We start from the raw sequence: 11,913 nt of genomic DNA, 5'->3' as shown, positions 1-11,913 counted from the left end.
AGCAGACACTTCCATTTGCGGAGGGTGAAAAGGTTAAACGTTAACCATATCCTCAGGAATGAACCATATAGGCCTAACCGCAGCATTGTTTTGCCTCCGTCCCATTTTAGTCTCTCCTCTTCTCAAAGCATGTTCCCCTTTAGTGTTGCTAGCATCAACCTGATTCCTTCGCCTTCTCATGTACCGTTGATGTTTTATGGAGTAAAAGCAGGCCAATAAAACAGAATTAGTCCAAAACGGGCTCATACGACATAGAGGGAAAAGATGTTTAAAACAGATTTTTTATATTTGATTTCAACTTTCGTTATGCAAACATACCGTAGGGCTGCTGTGTTTGTAGGGTTAGACTTCATGGGGATGGGGACTGGAGGGGCTGCTGTGTTTGTAGGGTTAGACTTCATGGGGATGGGGACTGGAGGGGCTGCTGTGTTTGTAGGGTTAGACTTCATGGGGATGGGGACTGGAGGGGCTGCTGTGTTTGTAGGGTTAGACTTCATGGGGATGGGGACTGGAGGGGCTGCTGTGTTTGTAGGGTTAGACTTCATGGGGATGGGGACTGGAGGGGCTGCTGTGTTTGTAGGGTTAGACTTCATGGGGATGGGGACTGGAGGGGCTGCTGTGTTTGTAGGGTTAGACGTCATGGGGATGGGGACTGGAGGGGCTGCTGTGTTTGTAGGGTTAGACTTCATGGGGATGGGGACTGGAGGGGCTGCTGTGTTTGTAGGGTTAGACTTCATGGGGATGGGGACTGGAGGGGCTGCTGTGTTTGTAGGGTTAGACTTCATGGGGATGGGGACTGGAGGGGCTGCTGTGTTTGTAGGGTTAGACTTCATGGGGATGGGGACTGGAGGGGCTGCTGTGTTTGTAGGGTTAGACTTCATGGGGACTGGAGGAGCTGCTGTGTTTTTTAGGGTTAGACTTCATGGGGATGGGGACTGGAGGGGCTGCTGTGTTTGTAGGGTTAGACTTCATGGGGATGGGGACTGGAGGGGCTGCTGTGTTTGTAGGGTTATACTTCATGGGGATGGGGACTGGAGGGGCTGCTGTGTTTGTAGGGTTAGGCTTCATGGGGACTGGAGGAGCTGCTGTGTTTTGTAGGGTTAGACTTCATGGGGATGGGGACTGGAGGGGCTGCTGTGTTTGTAGGGTTAGACTTCATGGGGATGGGGACTGGAGGGGCTGCTGTGTTTTGTAGGGTTAGACTTCATGGGGATGGGGACTGGAGGGGCTGCTGTGTTTGTAGGGTTAGACTTCATGGGGATGGGGACTGGAGGGGCTGCTGTGTTTGTAGGGTTAGACTTCATGGGGATGGGGACTGGAGGGGCTGCTGTGTTTGTAGGGTTAGGCTTCATGGGGACTGGAGGAGCTGCTGTGTTTGTAGGGTTAGACTTCATGGGGATAGGGACTGGAGGGGCTGCTGTGTTTGTAGGGTTAGACTTCATGGGGATGGGGACTGGAGGGGCTGCTGTGTTTGTAGGGTTAGACTTCATGGGGATGGGGACTGGAGGGGCTGCTGTGTTTGTAGGGTTAGACTTCATGGGGATGGGGACTGGAGGGGCTGCTGTGTTTGTAGGGTTAGACTTCATGGGGATGGGGACTGGAGGGGCTGCTGTGTTTGTAGGGTTAGACTTCATGGGGATGGGGACTGGAGGGGCTGCTGTGTTTGTAGGGTTAGACTTCATGGGGATGGGGACTGGAGGGGCTGCTGTGTTTGTAGGGTTAGACTTCATGGGGATGGGGACTGGAGGGGCTGCTGTGTTTGTAGGGTTAGACTTCATGGGGATGGGGACTGGAGGGGCTGCTGTGTTTTGTAGGGTTAGACTTCATGGGGATGGGGACTGGAAGGGCTGCTGTGTTTGTAGGGTTAGACTTCATGGGGATGGGGACTGGAGGGGCTGCTGTGTTTGTAGGGTTAGGCTTCATGGGGACTGGAGGAGCTGCTGTGTTTGTAGGGTTAGACTTCATGGGGATGGGGACTGGAGGGGCTGCTGTGTTTGTAGGGTTAGACTTCATGGGGATGGGGACTGGAGGGGCTGCTGTGTTTGTAGGGTTAGACTTCATGGGGATGGGGACTGGAGGGGCTGCTGTGTTTTGTAGGGTTAGACTTCATGGGGATGGGGACTGGAGGGGCTGCTGTGTTTGTAGGGTTAGACTTCATGGGGATGGGGACTGGAGGGGCTGCTGTGTTTGTAGGGTTAGGCTTCATGGGGACTGGAGGAGCTGCTGTGTTTTGTAGGGTTAGACTTCATGGGGATGGGGACTGGAGGGGCTGCTGTGTTTGTAGGGTTAGACTTCATGGGGATGGGGACTGGAGGGGCTGCTGTGTTTGTAGGGTTAGGCTTCATGGGGACTGGAGGAGCTGCTGTGTTTGCAGGGTTAGGCTTCATGGGGACTGGAAGGGCTGCTGTGTTTGTAGGGTTAGACTTCATGGGGATGGGGACTGGAGGGGCTGCTGTGTTTGTAGGGTTAGACTTCATGGGGATGGGGACTGGAGGGGCTGCTGTGTTTGTAGGGTTAGGCTTCATGGGGACTGGAGGAGCTGCTGTGTTTGCAGGGTTAGGCTTCATGGGGACTGGAAGGGCTGCTGTGTTTTGTAGGGTTAGGCTTTATGGGGACTGGAGGAGCTGCTGTGTTTTGTAGGGTTAGGTTTCATGGGGACTGGAAGGGCTGCTGTGTTTTGTAGGGTTAGGCTTCATGGGGACTGGAGGAGCTGCTGTGTTTTGTAGGGTTAGGCTTCATGGGGACTGGAGGAGCTGCTGTGTTTTGTAGGGTTAGGCTTCATGGGGACTGGAGGAGCTGCTGTGTTTTGTAGGGTTAGGCTTTATGGGGACTGGAGGAGCTGCTGTGTTTTGCAGGGTTAGGCTTCATGGGGACTGGAGGAGCTGCTGTGTTTTGCAGGGTTAGGCTTCATGGGGACTGGAGGAGCTGCTGTGTTTTGTAGGGTTAGACTTCATGGGGACTGGAGGGGCTGCTGTGTTTTGTAGGGTTAGACTTCATGGGGACTGGAGGAGCTGCTGTGTTTTGTAGGGTTAGACTTCATGGGGACTGGAGGAGCTGCTGTGTTTTGTAGGGTTAGGCTTCATGGGGACTGGAGGAGCTGCTGTGTTTGCAGGGTTAGGCTTCATGGGGACTGGAAGGGCTGCTGTGTTTTGTAGGGTTAGGCTTTATGGGGACTGGAGGAGCTGCTGTGTTTTGTAGGGTTAGGTTTCATGGGGACTGGAAGGGCTGCTGTGTTTTGTAGGGTTAGGCTTCATGGGGACTGGAGGAGCTGCTGTGTTTTGTAGGGTTAGGCTTCATGGGGACTGGAGGAGCTGCTGTGTTTTGTAGGGTTAGGCTTCATGGGGACTGGAGGAGCTGCTGTGTTTTGTAGGGTTAGGCTGTATGGGGACTGGAGGAGCTGCTGTGTTTTGCAGGGTTAGGCTTTATGGGGACTGGAGGAGCTGCTGTGTTTTGCAGGGTTAGGCTTCATGGGGACTGGAGGAGCTGCTGTGTTTTGTAGGGTTAGACTTCATGGGGACTGGAGGGGCTGCTGTGTTTTGTAGGGTTAGACTTCATGGGGACTGGAGGAGCTGCTGTGTTTTGTAGGGTTAGACTTCATGGGGACTGGAGGGGCTGCTGTGTTTTGTAGGGTTAGACTTGATGGGGACTGGAGGAGCTGCTGTGTTTTGTAGGGTTAGACTTCATGGGGACTGGAGGAGCTGCTGTGTTTTGTAGGGTTAGGTTTCATGGGGACTGGAGGAGCTGCTGTGTTTGTAGGGTTAGACTTCATGGGGATGGGGACTGGAGGGGCTGCTGTGTTTGTAGGGTTAGACTTCATGGGATGGGGACTGGAGGGGCTGCTGTGTTTGTAGGGTTAGACTTCATGGGGATGGGGACTGGAGGGGCTGCTGTGTTTGTAGGGTTAGACTTCATGGGGATGGGGACTGGAGGGGCTGCTGTGTTTGTAGGGTTAGACTTCATGGGGATGGGGACTGGAGGGGCTGCTGTGTTTGTAGGGTTAGGCTTCATGGGGACTGGAGGAGCTGCTGTGTTTGTAGGGTTAGACTTCATGGGGATGGGGACTGGAGGGGCTGCTGTGTTTGTAGGGTTAGACTTCATGGGGATGGGGACTGGAGGGGCTGCTGTGTTTGTAGGGTTAGACTTCATGGGGATGGGGACTGGAGGGGCTGCTGTGTTTTGTAGGGTTAGACTTCATGGGGATGGGGACTGGAGGGGCTGCTGTGTTTGTAGGGTTAGACTTCATGGGGATGGGGACTGGAGGGGCTGCTGTGTTTGTAGGGTTAGGCTTCATGGGGACTGGAGGAGCTGCTGTGTTTTGTAGGGTTAGACTTCATGGGGATGGGGACTGGAGGGGCTGCTGTGTTTGTAGGGTTAGACTTCATGGGGATGGGGACTGGAGGGGCTGCTGTGTTTGTAGGGTTAGGCTTCATGGGGACTGGAGGAGCTGCTGTGTTTGCAGGGTTAGGCTTCATGGGGACTGGAAGGGCTGCTGTGTTTGTAGGGTTAGACTTCATGGGGATGGGGACTGGAGGGGCTGCTGTGTTTGTAGGGTTAGACTTCATGGGGATGGGGACTGGAGGGGCTGCTGTGTTTGTAGGGTTAGGCTTCATGGGGACTGGAGGAGCTGCTGTGTTTGCAGGGTTAGGCTTCATGGGGACTGGAAGGGCTGCTGTGTTTTGTAGGGTTAGGCTTTATGGGGACTGGAGGAGCTGCTGTGTTTTGTAGGGTTAGGTTTCATGGGGACTGGAAGGGCTGCTGTGTTTTGTAGGGTTAGGCTTCATGGGGACTGGAGGAGCTGCTGTGTTTTGTAGGGTTAGGCTTCATGGGGACTGGAGGAGCTGCTGTGTTTTGTAGGGTTAGGCTTCATGGGGACTGGAGGAGCTGCTGTGTTTTGTAGGGTTAGGCTTTATGGGGACTGGAGGAGCTGCTGTGTTTTGCAGGGTTAGGCTTCATGGGGACTGGAGGAGCTGCTGTGTTTTGCAGGGTTAGGCTTCATGGGGACTGGAGGAGCTGCTGTGTTTTGTAGGGTTAGACGTCATGGGGACTGGAGGGGCTGCTGTGTTTTGTAGGGTTAGACTTCATGGGGACTGGAGGAGCTGCTGTGTTTTGTAGGGTTAGACTTCATGGGGACTGGAGGAGCTGCTGTGTTTTGTAGGGTTAGGCTTCATGGGGACTGGAGGAGCTGCTGTGTTTGCAGGGTTAGGCTTCATGGGGACTGGAAGGGCTGCTGTGTTTTGTAGGGTTAGGCTTTATGGGGACTGGAGGAGCTGCTGTGTTTTGTAGGGTTAGGTTTCATGGGGACTGGAAGGGCTGCTGTGTTTTGTAGGGTTAGGCTTCATGGGGACTGGAGGAGCTGCTGTGTTTTGTAGGGTTAGGCTTCATGGGGACTGGAGGAGCTGCTGTGTTTTGTAGGGTTAGGCTTCATGGGGACTGGAGGAGCTGCTGTGTTTTGTAGGGTTAGGCTTTATGGGGACTGGAGGAGCTGCTGTGTTTTGCAGGGTTAGGCTTCATGGGGACTGGAGGAGCTGCTGTGTTTTGCAGGGTTAGGCTTCATGGGGACTGGAGGAGCTGCTGTGTTTTGTAGGGTTAGACTTCATGGGGACTGGAGGAGCTGCTGTGTTTTGTAGGGTTAGACTTCATGGGGACTGGAGGGGCGCCCATATTCGTTATGAATGGACTTTGAGGTAACACAGGCCTCAGGGTGCATCATCAAACTGTCCACCCACACGACTGAGTGCAACACTAGGGTTCTATCCCCGGGAGTGCCTACCCACAGTCCCCTTCTAATTCATTTTACATTTTCACAGATGATATAAAAGGAAGAGGTGGTGGGTGGTGGAGGGGCTTGGGGACCCCTCTTCAAGGTTCCGTATGCTGCTAGTGTGTTAGTAGTAGTGTTGAGTACACTGGGGCCCTCAGCATGGTGGCTGTATTCTGTTAGTAGGAGTAGTGAGTACATTGGGGCCCTCAGCATGGTGGCTGTATTCTGTTAGTAGGAGTAGTGAGTACATTGGAGCCCTCAGTATGGTGGCTGTATTCTGTTAGTAGTAGTGTTGAATACACTGGGGCCCTCAGCATGGTGGGTGTATTCTGTTAGTAGGAGTAGTGAGTACATTGGAGCCCTCAGCATGGTGGCTGTATTCTGTTAGTAGGAGTAGTGAGTACATTGGAGCCCTCAGCATGGTGGCTGTATTCTGTTAGTAGGAGTAGTGAGTACATTGGAGCCCTCAGTATGGTGGCTGTATTCTGTTAGTAGTAGTGTTGAGTACACTGGGGCCCTCAGCATGGTGGCTGTATTCTGTTAGTAGGAGTAGTGAGTACATTGGAGCCCTCAGCATGGTGGCGACCGGGAGACTCATGGGCGGCGCACAATTGGCCCAGCGTCGTCCAGGGTAGGGGAGGGAATGGCCGGCAGGGATGTAGCTCAGTTGGTAGAACATGGCGTTTGCAACGCCAGGGTTGTGGGTTCGATTCCCACAGGGGGCCAGTATAAAAAAAAATGTGTAGTCACTAACTGTAAGTCGCTCTGGATAAGAGCGTCTGCTAAATGACTAAAATGTAAAATGTAAATGTATTCTGTGAGTAGGAGTAGTGAGTACACTGGAGCCCTCAGCATGGTGGCTATATTCTGTTAGTAGGAGTAGTGAGTACATTGGAGCCTCAGCATGGTGGCTGTATTTTCTATTGGCGTAATGCATAGGGTATTATCAAGTACCATGGTAGTCGATGGGTTACTAGGAGGTGATGACATCTTTGATGCTTTGAATCCCATTCAAGCAAATGTGTAATGTGATAGATATTTTAACATGATTTACTTTTTTACACACAAAAAAACATTTGATTAATAATATATTTCATCAGTCGTCTTCCTCAAATGAAGGGGATGATGACAATCTTTGCTAGAAGGAGGGAATCTGATCTCATTGGTCCTCAACTCGTGGCTAAGACACTTCATTCAGGATAAATGGAGTTAGCCTGCCCCGGAGCAGGTTAGTTCTGAAGGATTCATTGGCATAGAAATGTACCTGGCTTAAAGGTGAGCCACTTTCGTGGTACCGGTTGAACTCAAGAGTTGACCAGAGTTACCTCGCTAGCTCCTCAAACATGATTGATAGTATAGGGCTCTGCTTTAGTTCCAATATTTACGCTGGGATCATTAAGCATCCTTCCATCAATGAATTCACTGAGTTATCATTTATCCCTTACTTACACCTGATTCATTTGTATTCCGTCCTGATTGTGAACAGATGAGATTTGAAGGTATTGATAACGCAACCCTAGCTACATGTCAACATCCCGGTTCAACCCTAACCCTAGCTACATGTCAACATCCCGGTTCAACCCTTACCCTAGCTACATGTCAACATCCCGGTTCAACCCTAACCCTAGCTACATGTCAACATCCCGGTTCAACCCTAACCCTAGCTACATGTCAACATCCCGGTTCAACCCTAACCCTAGCTACATGTCAACATCCCGGTTCAACCCTAACCCTAGCTACATGTCAACATCCCGGTTCAACCCTAACCCTAGCTACATGTCAACATCCCGGTTCAACCCTAACCCTAGCTACATGTCAACATCCCGGTTCAACCCTAACCCTAGCTACATGTCAACATCCTGGTTCAACCCTAATCCTAGCTACATGTCAACATCCCGGTTCAACCCTAACCCTAGCTTCATGTCAACATCCCGGTTCAACCCTAACCCTAGCTACATGTCAACATCCCGGTTCAACCCTAATCCTAGCTACATGTCAACATCCTGGTTCAACCCTAACCCTAGCTACATGTCAACATCCTGGTTCAACCCTAACCCTAGCTACATGTCAACATCCCGGTTCAACCCTAACCCTAGCTTCATGTCAACATCCCGGTTCAACCCTAACCCTAGCTACATGTCAACATCCCGGTTCAACCCTAATCCTAGCCTCAACCACAACCTTAACCTTAGCCCTGGCCTTAATGTCTACTTCACATCCACTGTTGCTCTACCCGTGATTTCTTTGCCATACTCCTATAGTCGCTTCATCCATGCCGTCTTTATCATGCTCCTCCTAGTGGCCATAGACTAGCAGGGCAGCCACAGCAGACGCAGGTCACGACCTGACGACGCCGTAAAGCCTGTAACAATGCCGTCCGTCACCCCTTCACAAAATGCCACCCCGCTCATAAAGGTTTTATAGCAGTCCATAAAACACTGAGTGCATTAAACCTTTTCATTGGCCAGTTAATACATGTTGCTTTGAACAGTTGGTGTCATGTGTACTGCCTGTGTGTGTGTTTACTGTAGGAGCTGTGTGTTCTGAAAGTGTTTGTGTGTTTACTGTAGGAGTTGTGTGTTCTGAAAAAGTGTGTGTGTGTGTGTGTATGTGTTTGATTTGTACATGACTGTTGACCTAGGACTGTTTTACTCAAAGCAGCCAACTTGTGACCACTTTCCCTTTTGGAATACTCTGAATATCCCCTACTTAAGTCGGATGGAAACATTAATAACGTGTTTGTTGTCACTCCCTGTCCTGTCCCCTCCACTCTTACATACAGCCAAGTGAGAATCATTTCCCTGGTAATTAAAGTATTTTATTTTTGCCACGGGTCAAATAAAGAGAAATGTGTGGATGAGTACATCATTGTTGCTGGAGGTTCTGAATGACGTCTAGATTGTGGCCCTGAGCACAGAGCTTATTTATTTGTCTTAGCCTCACAATGAAATATACTTCCATACATGCATGAACTATGGCAACATAATTTTTCCTCATGTCAAAGGCCGATGCAAATTTTCAAGAAATGACTGCAGATAATTTGCCTATATGACGGACGGTATTATTCTGGATATTGAAATGAGAATTCACATTTTTAGTAAAAATAAACTCTTTTGAGAGATGGAAGACGGAGAAAAGGACTACTATTTGAATTTGAAAGTAAGAAAATGTTGGTTTGGGGCATTTTGATTATCAACAAAGAACAGCAACATTAATTTCACACATCAGGCGAAAGCCTGGTTGGCTGTTTCCCTGCTCCTGGTTCTGAGGCTGTCTGATTATAGACTGAAACAACACCTCCAGCACGGAATGACAAACTCAAAGAATACAAAAACAAAGATTCTGGTCTGGGGAAATGTGTTTATGCAAATGTTCATGTTCACATGTGGATATGGATAAGGTACAACTGTTTTTCTCATGACATCTGATATATGTCTCTATATAAGAAGACCTGTTGTGCCACTGTGGCGACTGAGCGAGATGATGAATAAATGTGTTGATCATCTCTGTAATGGCTTTACTATAACTGACAAAAATCTATTCGCTACATGCAATCCATCAGTTGTTAATCAGGTATTTACAAAAAAATAGGTAATTATGCAGTATTAACCACAGGAGGTTGGTGTTATCTTAATTGGGGAGGACGGGCTCGTGGTAATGGCTGGAGCGGAATCAGTGGAATGGTATCAAATACATCAAACACAAGGTTTGATGCCATTCCATTTGGTCCGTTACAGCCATTATTATGAGCCGTTCAGCAGCCTCCACTGGTATTAACCTATGAATAATAACCATCATTTAATGGCATGCAATATCAGACAGTTGTGAATTATGATTTGAGAATGTTATAACATGTAAAGAGACTGTAGAAACAGTACCATAAGATAAAGTGCTTCCCAGTTAACTGTATAGTTTCGTGCAGTTTTGTACTGTACCACATGTCAGTCGTTACTACTCATGCTGTGTTGCCACATTTGTTCTTAGAACACAATAAAGGGAACAGAAAATGCATAAATTCAAATAGATAAACGTTTAAATATAGAACAGTCTTTGAAGTGGCAACTTCGTTTACCACATCTGTAAACTGAATTCAGCAAATCAAACCTTAACCCAAGTGTAGGCCGATCAAAGGACTTCTGCGACTGTCACAGAAACCCGGGGAGTTATTTAAAAATGCAACTCTTGAGGAAAGAAAATACATTTTTAAATAAAGGCGAGCCTCAGTTTTCCATGAGGCTTCAGATGAGCCCTGTCCCAGGAGAGGCAGCATTAAGGGTTCAGTAATTAGCAGAGCCCGGCTAGCGCTGATTACACAGTCTTTTTACCGTTGCCATACGGGCCATTACATTTCTCTGTGACAGTGTTCCCTGACAAGAAGGTCTTTCCTCGAGTGACAGTCATGTCAATATGCTGCCATGTTCTTTAGGAGCTGAGGCTGTGTGTTAATGGGCCTGGTGGTTAGAACGTGGCATACGTTTCACAGGGACACTGTATTGCTGAGGCTGTGTTTTAATGGGCCTGGTGGTTAGAACGTGGCATACGTTTCACAGGGACACTGTATTGCTGAGTCTGTGTTTTAATGGGCCTGGTGGTTAGAACGTGGCATGCGTTTCACAGGGACACTGTATTGCTGAGGCTGTGTTTTAATGGGCCTGGTGGTTAGAACGTGGCATACGTTTCACAGGGACACTGTATTGCTGAGTCTGTGTTTTAATGGGCCTGGTGGTTAGAACGTGGCATGCGTTTCACAGGGACACTGTATTGCTGAGGCTGTGTTTTAATGGGCCTGGTGGTTAGAACGTGGCATACGTTTCACAGGGACACTGTATTGCTGAGTCTGTGTTTTAATGGGCCTGGTGGTTAGAACGTGGCATGCGTTTCACAGGGACACTGTATTGTTATGCCTCCATCTCACCTTTTGAAGGACTTTTCTTTTTCAACTAAAGAAGGCAGATGTCCGTTGCCATGAAGTTCTTCCAAAAAGGAACAAAGAGGGGAGCTATTCCAAAACAGAATGGTTGACACAGTTATTATATGAAATCACCACACATAGAGGCTTGGCTGGGAGAAGGAAAACAAACCGTCCACATTCCCCTGAACTGTACTGTGACTCACATGTTGGGTATGGAGTCGGACAGAGAGATCCCGAGCTGAAACCAGTGTCATATGGCAACAGTGTCATTCTTCTGGACCTCTCCCTTATTCACAGACCACTCTGCAGTTAAACCTGTTCCTAAAGGGATAGTACCTACCTATTATTGATACTAACCTATTTATATACATATGTTGCAAATTACTTTTAGCATACCCTCCCTAATCCCCGTCCTACACTTTGTCAACCCCTTTAAACAAAACAAGCTAATGGATGAAACATTCCCATGCAGCAAAAACTCTTGGTCTCTCGGATCCAAGACCGCGTTCATGGTTTTTGTCAGAACTTGTGTAGAGAGTGTAATGTGGCACTGAAAGCATTGGTGGCCTGCCGAAAGTGTCTCTGCGTGCCAGGAGGGAGGTCACCCAAAGCTGGAGCTCATTCTGTCTTTTATTCTCCGTGTAGATTTTGTGAAGCACACAACCGCAAAGCTAGTTTAAGTATGTCACTTTCCCATCATTCTCCCAGTCGGTCTGCCAAGGCATCTGTTTAGTGAATAATAAAAATGCAGAGAAGTGGCTTTCCCATAACTACATACTTTCTGTTATCTCTGCTGAGCTCAAGACGAGAACAATAACACTCCATAATGGCAGAGTCTTTGCATTGGCTTTTCAAATGCATCAACCGAAAAGTGCTGTCGGGGAGTATGAAAGCAGTTGTCTGATTGGAAACTGATGTGAACGCTGTTGTACAGTACCATTGTGGACACTGTCGTACAGAACCACTGGGACACTGTCGTACAGAACCACTGGGACACTGTCGTACAGTTTCACACAGCTACAATTGTATCTCTGTGGATTATTTGTACACTCAGTACATGGAGATATGCTGACTGAGCAAGGCTTTCTGACAGTATATAAATCACGTTTGCGCCTCGACAAATACAATAGTTGGTTGGTAGCCTACCAGAGGATGCAATGATCTTGATTTAGCTTGGAACGTATTGATTTGACGTGTGTTGGTCAGAAAGACTCCTGTGGCTGTAGCCTTCTCTTTCTCT

This window comes from Coregonus lavaretus, assembly GCF_964263955.1.
Source record: "Coregonus lavaretus genome assembly, chromosome: 5".
Classification (NCBI taxonomy): domain Eukaryota; kingdom Metazoa; phylum Chordata; class Actinopteri; order Salmoniformes; family Salmonidae; genus Coregonus; species Coregonus lavaretus.
This window is presented reverse-complemented; position numbering follows the sequence as displayed.